This window comes from Scylla paramamosain, chromosome 21, assembly GCF_035594125.1.
Source record: "Scylla paramamosain isolate STU-SP2022 chromosome 21, ASM3559412v1, whole genome shotgun sequence".
Classification (NCBI taxonomy): domain Eukaryota; kingdom Metazoa; phylum Arthropoda; class Malacostraca; order Decapoda; family Portunidae; genus Scylla; species Scylla paramamosain.
The window spans coordinates 12,620,767-12,628,275 of record NC_087171.1 but is presented as its reverse complement, the minus strand read 5'-3'; the positions used below and the strand labels follow the sequence as shown (position 1 = coordinate 12,628,275).

The window sequence follows — 7,509 nt, the reverse complement described above, 5'->3', positions numbered from 1 at the left end:
ATATATATATATATATATATATATATATATATATATATATATATATATATATATATATATATATATATATATATATATTAGAACTAGAAATAATTAAAAGAATATATATAAGGAATCGCAATATCCGAAATGAGGTAACAGACACTGGATATTGTTGCTGCACCTTCACCTCAAACCAACAAGTATCAACACGTCTGGTGTTTGTGTAATTTCTCTGCCATTTTCTCAGTTAACGTTAACACTACTTGCACTTCTTGTCCCTCAGTAGAGTATGTGTACGAGCAGCCATGTATATAGGTACCTCGGAAGAGCATATTTTGTGAACTAACAAAAAAGTTGATTTATTTTGAAGTTTTGGAGTTTTGAGGCAAAATGTAAATTTTCAGCAACTAGACTTAGTCTCGTCTACAAGTGACTTGCAGTCCCCTTCCCCTTGCATGTCCTTCCGTAGCAGGTAGTGGCTCCCTTATAAGGACTGAGGAGTTACGAGCGTCGCAGCGAGGAAACAGGGGTGATGATTGCGCCGCCACGGGTTGTGTTGTTTTAAAAGTTTGTCTTTTACGCCTCCTCATCCTGGCTGTTATTGTTACTTTATCCTGGTTGTTGGTGTTACCTCATCCTGGCTGTTGGTGTTACCTCATCCTGGCTGTTACTGTTACCTCATCCTGGCTGTTACTGTTACCTCATCCTAGCTGCTGATGTTATCTCATCCTGGCTGTTATTGCTCCCTCATCCTGGCTGTTATTGTCGAACCTTGCTTGTACATTTTAGATCTCCTTTTCAATGACTTCAGTACATTTAAAGTGTCAATTCTACCTTCAGAGCTTCGCGTATGGTGTGTCTTGGCCTAAGTGCATGAGGAAGCCTCACACGTCCTATGAGTTCGTGAGGTATTATTGCATTTTCAAAAGCTTCAAGCTATATCAACTTCCTATATTGATTACCTTATGTGGAATAGAGAGTCAGTGGGTAATGTCACAATTGTGTCAGTGACCGCTATGTTAGTGGATTTCGGTCAGTGTGTGTGTGTGTGTGTGTGTGTGTGTGTGTGTGTGTGTGTGTGTGTTCCACTATATATTCCCCCCACCGAATGAGTTTTACGAGTTTTAATCGAGAGGGGAGTGAAATTTAAGGTAAAAGTGAGCGCCTGACACCAGGCAGGACTGTGCCGGGGTGATCATTTGCAGTTCCTAGGCGTCAGGCGGCGTGGCAGGCCATCCACACTATCTCATGGCAGCCTGACGCACCACAGCGTAGGCACCACCCGCACATTTCGCTAACTGTTGATTCGCGACTCGTGACAGTTGACATCTGGTGCTGGCGGCGGTGTTAAGAGGAAAGGTTTCGACACCAACATACAACATTCTCAAACTACTTTCCAGTCGCTCTCAAGCATTACCAGGACCTACGTATTCGCAAAGCAGGGTGCCTCAGAAAGTGTCAAACATTTTAATATGTTTGGAATACAATCACACCTTGCCATGAGATAAATGAATAGTGCAATTATTCTTTATATTGTGACCATACTTCCTGAAGCGTTATTCAAATATGGCACCATTCACCAACTAACTACCAGTGTCCATGAAAACTTGGATTAAATTCTAAATTTCCTCTCTCTCTCTCTCTCTCTCTCTCTCTCTCTCTCTCTCTCTCTCTCTCTCTCTCTCTCTCTCTCTCTCTCTCTCTCTCTCTCTCTCTCTCTCTCTCTCTCTCTCACTAGTACTGCTATTATGACAAGGATATAATTGTTGGAGTATTTTTGTGTTAAAAATATTTTATATTTTGTATTAAAAATACTAAAAAATAATTATAAAGTCATTTACGACATAAATTAGTATGCTGAAGACCTGCGTGGCTGCAGCAAAGCAACTACGCACTAGGGATGCAAAACACCCGACAAAAATACGACAACTTGGAGCTGAGACTAAATGAGAAGTACCACGGAAGCTGAAAATATAACCAAATGAAGATACACATAAATGAAGGAAGAGCAGGAAAATGAAATTCTCCGTTTAGTCTGAAATTCATATTCTCAAATGTTTCGGCGTCTTACACAATTACTCACTTGGATATTCAAGAGTGTTTTCAAGGCTCTAAACGACAACCAACAAATATTCATCACACCAATGGGAATAACACCTGTGAGACCCCGACTAATCATCTCCTAAAACTTTGAAAATAGTCATGAAAGTATTTATGGATACGGAAATCAAAATCCTACTCAGAATGGATGCCGCTGAATGCCAGACTGAGAGCTCTTCACAGATCCTGACACCCTACGAACCTCGAGCACCGTGTCTGGGCGTCCGACAGGTTGTGAGTTGAAGAGCGCTGCTCCGCCATGCTCCCTCAAGGCACCGCGCTAACAGCTTTCTTTGATGACCATAATGAGATTGAGGACCGTAGTCTGAAACATTTTGGTTACTCATAAGAGCTATTTTCAAAGGCCACGTAAGGGTTTAGCCAGATTTTTTTTTCTTTTCTTCTTTTTCCCCCATTGATGACACCATATTGGAACACTGCAAACGCACTTGGAAACCCAACACCTCTCATTAAACCCGGTCAAAAGTAATGGAGCCGGTAAAACGTTAAAGAATACATTATTTAGAATCAAGCTAAAAAAAAAAAAAAGAACCATGTAAAAATAAGAAAAACAAGGTAAACATCCAATTCAATTTTACATTAATAAATAATAAAACTTGTACATGATCTGTGCTGTGGTTGGTTACAATGAGAAAAATTCAAATTTAAATTTCTGGTTGAAAGAAAACTGCGGTGTGTGTGTGTGTGTGTGTGTGTGTGTGTGTGTGTGTGTGTGTGTGTGTGTGTGTGTGTGTGTGTGTGTGTGTGTGTGTGTGTGTGTGTGTGTGTGTGTGTGTGTGTGTGTCCCCTCTTACACCGTTTCGTATTTTTCTCTCATGATAACAGTTACGTAGGTTTTCTCCTCTCTCTCTCTCTCTCTCTCTCTCTCTCTCTCTCTCTCTCTCTCTCTCTCTCTCTCTCTCTCTCTCTCTCTCTCTCTCTCTCTCTCTCTCTAACGACAGCAAACAGTTCAAGTGAATCACTTCAATATAACATTTAATTATTTTCAATGCTGCTTTCAAGATTTCTCGAGCATCATTGCTATTTATAGTCTACGTCAACAGCAACTGCACGGTTCTGAATAACTTGCACTGAGCCATTTGACGATGCAGACTCAAGACTTGAATTATGTATGTCTCATAACTATGAAACCTTCAAGAAAGCCTCTATAGCTCAGGCTCACGGCAAATACGTAGCCATCACTATTATAGTACATGTCCCTTCATATCTAAACTTCAAGGGAAAGAAGAGGAATTAAAATAAACCACATGCCTTGATACTTGTACGAAACTGAAGGATATTCCGTCAAGACACGAAAGTACGAAATTTAATACAATAAAAATCCACTTCAGAGAAAAAATAAAGCCATTAAATATTAAAACATCTCCGGAAAACGATGAAACACTGAGAGAGAGAGAGAGAGAGAGAGAGAGAGAGAGAGAGAGAGAGAGAGAGAGAGAGAGAGAGAGAGAGAGAGAAATACTAGCCGGGGACACATTAATTCTCGTGTTGATGGCGGTACTAGAGTGGGAAGGGGAAAGGATGGGTGGTGGTGGCAGAAGTAATGGGTGAGAGTGATGGTGATGAGGAGTGATGAGTGATTATTGGGATGACAGTTATAGGGGTGATGACTGGTGATGATAATGACGGATGATGAAGGCAGTGATATCAGGCTGAGGATAAGGTGGTGATGTGGTGCTTATTGGTGGTGTATAGTGATGAAGGTGATGACTGGTGATGTGATGAATATTGGCGTGGTGATCATTATTTTAAAAAAGTGATAATTTGTAACGTGTAGTGGGAAAAGAGTTGAGTGGTGATTGAAGGACAGTGAGGCGGTGAAGGGGATGGTGATAGGGTGATGGATGACGACAAAGTAACGGATAGTGGTGGTGATGGGTGATGATAAGAGTTTATGATGAGTTGCGGGTGGTGACATGATTATACAGAGTGCAAGTGATGACGGTGATATTCAGATTTGTGATGGGAAGTGGTAGATGGTAAATAGGAAGTTACGAATTGAAGAGTTACTGAATAAACTATACTTCACTAAATACAGAATGCTAGAATGTTAAATACTAATGTGTTTGGGGAGAACAAATAAAATTATTCACACACACACACACACACACACACACACACACACACACACACACACACACACACACACAGTTACAGCTATCAAAGCAATAAAAAACTACAGGAGAAAATTTAATTATGGAATACAAATGCATAACAAAGAAGAAAGGACAGACTGATGCAGAAGAACTGTGTCAGCCAGGAAACTCAACATGAAGAGGACACATCAACGAAGTTAACACAAAGGGAAAAGACAATAATGTTAAGAAATACATTTTTTTCGAGCAGAGGAACAGACCAGTGGAATGCATTACCAGAGGAAGTCTAGTGTCCAAATAGTAAACATGAATTACATGAATTAAGAAAGAGAAAAAAATATATATAATTTTGTTAAAAGAAAGGATATAATAAGATTTGACTTCGGCCAGTAAAATTACAAATATCACACACACACACACACACACACACACACGGATATTGGAGTACAGATATAAACAAGTTACTTGATAGAAGGAGTCGCTCGGGGAAGACATAGATGCCGACATGAGACTGTAGCCAGATCCCACGAAGTACTGAGTGGCTCTTTGCCCTCAAGACTTATTCAGAGTGGGTAATGTTTGGTACAGCTTGGTAGAGAAGGACATAATATACTACGCTTGTAAGCAGACCTTCTAGGACGAAGCAGTTTTATTTATTTTTTTATTTATTTTTTTATTTTTTTATGTAATGATAGTGCCACAATTTCTCTCTCTCTCTCTCTCTCTCTCTCTCTCTCTCTCTCTCTCTCTCTCTCTCTCTCTCTCTCTCTCTCTCTCTCTCTCTCTCTCTCTCTCTCTCTCTCTCTGTTCACATCCAGATTATAATCTTCCTTTACCGACAAACTTGGCTAATAAACCTTGCACTTCAGTACCCTTAGTGACCGGAAGCAGCTCGTATGCACACACCCTGGCCGTGCCGCCGCCCTCCGGAAGACGCACACACAGCACCTGTCCAGCGAGATATCTGCCGGCGTGCACCGTTCATATCTTGCCCTCCGGTGGACTCCTCTCTCAATTCGTTATGTTATTTCCGTTTCCTGTCGTATCGTTCCTATGCAGCAGTTACACCCACGCAGGCATAATGTTTCCGGTGTTATGCATCGGCTAAATGGGAGAAGCCGAGTCTCTACTTTCCACATATCTAATGAAGTTACACATTACTGCCTCCCTGCCAGGTCCCGTGTTTGCGCCCACTGCATTACAGAGGTGACGGCTTCACATTCTACGCTCCACTCTAAAGCGAGAAAGCCTTTGTGTAAGATTTGAGACGCTGCATTTAAGACGGTTTCCCTTCTGCTGAGACTAACGTTCTTTTCTTTCTCTGCAAATAATCATATTATATCTTCTCCCTAACTTTTCTAGTTATTTCTATCTCCTTGTTTCGCAAGCTCTGGACGGTTTAGTTCCTCCTGATGATCTACGCCACGTCGAGCTTATTCATCCTTTATATTGTTACATGTCCGAAAAAAAAACATTTCAGTCCCCTAAACTAACTCTGCAGCTTCGATTTCGCAGCTACGTGGAGTCACTAATATACCACATATGAACATTCCACACCCTACAGGAATATGGTAATAGCATTCGTTAACATATTACATGAACACGTGCGTGAAAAAGTTTTCTTGTGCTAAAAAAATGGGAAATACACTTTCATTTTGCAGTGCCATCACCAACGTGCACTTTGAGGTGATGATAGAGTGGCGTGCCGCGTGGCGTGCGCTGTGGTGGCGTGCAGCACGGCTAGTTATCGACTGTTTCACGTGATGGCATGTGCTAAGTGTGGTGTGGCGTGAGGCTGCGTGCGTTGTATAGCAGCCGAGGGTTTAAAGTGGCAAGAGCGAATGTGGTTCGTGTGGTGGCTTGTGCCATGAGGGAATTAGTCCGAACGCTTCCCATTTGCTAATCATTATTCGTACCTTGCCTGTGGCCGTTTCCCTCCCTCCAGCTTTATGCCTCTGATGCGCCACCGCTCCTCCCCACCTCACCCACAATTCACTCCCCACCAGGGCATATACCCACCAAGAACATTTCACGTGTTAGCTCCTCCCTTACGTAAAAGTTTTAAAAGCCTTGGTCAGTCTTTCATCTGTACCTCTTGGTTGCTTTGGCGGAGAGAAAAACACAAAGGTCGGTTCATTTTACTTTTTTTTCTCCCTCTCCCCTCGTTAAACACAACACTGGGCTATGAAGTATTAATTTTTGTTTTATCTTTGCCACAAACTGCATCTTCAAGGGAGTGTTGTGCGGCATTTGTCTGTGGTATACTGTCATTACTAATGCTTGTTTGCGTGTTGTTCCTTTCAGTAGTAGTAGTAGTAGTAGTAGTAGTAGTAGTAGTAGTAGTAGTAGTGGCAGCAGTAAAAGTAGCAGCAGAAGCAGTGACAATAATAACAGCAGCAGCAGTAGCAGATTCTCCTAATACCGTCTCTATTGTAAGTAGTAACAATGAAAGCGTTAGTGCTGATGTTGTTGCTAGAGACGATGGCAGCTGTAGTGTGTAATCTCTTTCAACTGACCACTACTACGATCGCCTACTTTCTTGTATATACGTACATTATAGAAGCACTTGAAGATAAGACGCTCGATGCTGCATACACCACGCCTTGGCCTCGGTAAGTCTAGCCAGAGGGGGGCGAGTCGTTGGATCATGGCGGGTATACGATGGCGGGTCTGATGGCCAAGCACCGGAGTTGTTTATCTTGCATGTGCTTAGGAAACTGGCTCAAGAGAGTTTAAATTGGCCTCTCGTGGTATGCCTTGATGGACGAGGTGGACCAAAGAGGAGGCGGACAGAAGCAAAGTGTGTATTGACTGTTGTGGAAGGAACAGCATGACGATGTTTCGGTAAAAATAATTTGATTCGTGAGGCATAGTCTTGGTCGAAAACTCTATGCTCACTCTTACTGTGGTTCTGTGCTGCCTCTCAACCTTTAGACCACTGATCTACCAGCAATCCCCCATACAAAAGCTGACGATAGATTCTTAGCGTAGCAGAGAATTTCGAATTGAAGGAAACGCTAAGCACAGTGGAAGTGAGCAGGGAAAGTTACTCTGTTAATCATATTAGTGTTACAAGGCTCTTTCCTCTTCTTTCCGTTATCGATTGAAGGAAAACGCTGGAGGAAGAGGAGGAAGAGGAGGATAAATGAAGAAGAAGAAGAAAACAACAACAACAACAACAACAACAACAACAACAACAACAACAACAACAACAACAACAACAACAACAACAACAACAACAACAACAACAACAACAACAACAACAACAACAACAACAACAACAACAACAACAACAACAACAACAACAACA

At 41.8% G+C, this 7,509-nt stretch overlaps 1 long non-coding RNA gene across 1 annotated transcript in view; it reads right to left on the bottom strand.

Moving 5' to 3' along the window:
• Positions 1–2,050: 2,050 nt before the first annotated feature.
• Positions 2,051–7,509, bottom strand: part of LOC135111043 (uncharacterized) — a 129,346-nt gene continuing 123,887 nt past the window's right edge. Inside the window, exon 3 of the long non-coding RNA XR_010273537.1 lies at positions 2,051–2,407. This is a non-coding gene — a long non-coding RNA (uncharacterized LOC135111043). The remainder of the gene's footprint in view (positions 2,408–7,509) is intronic.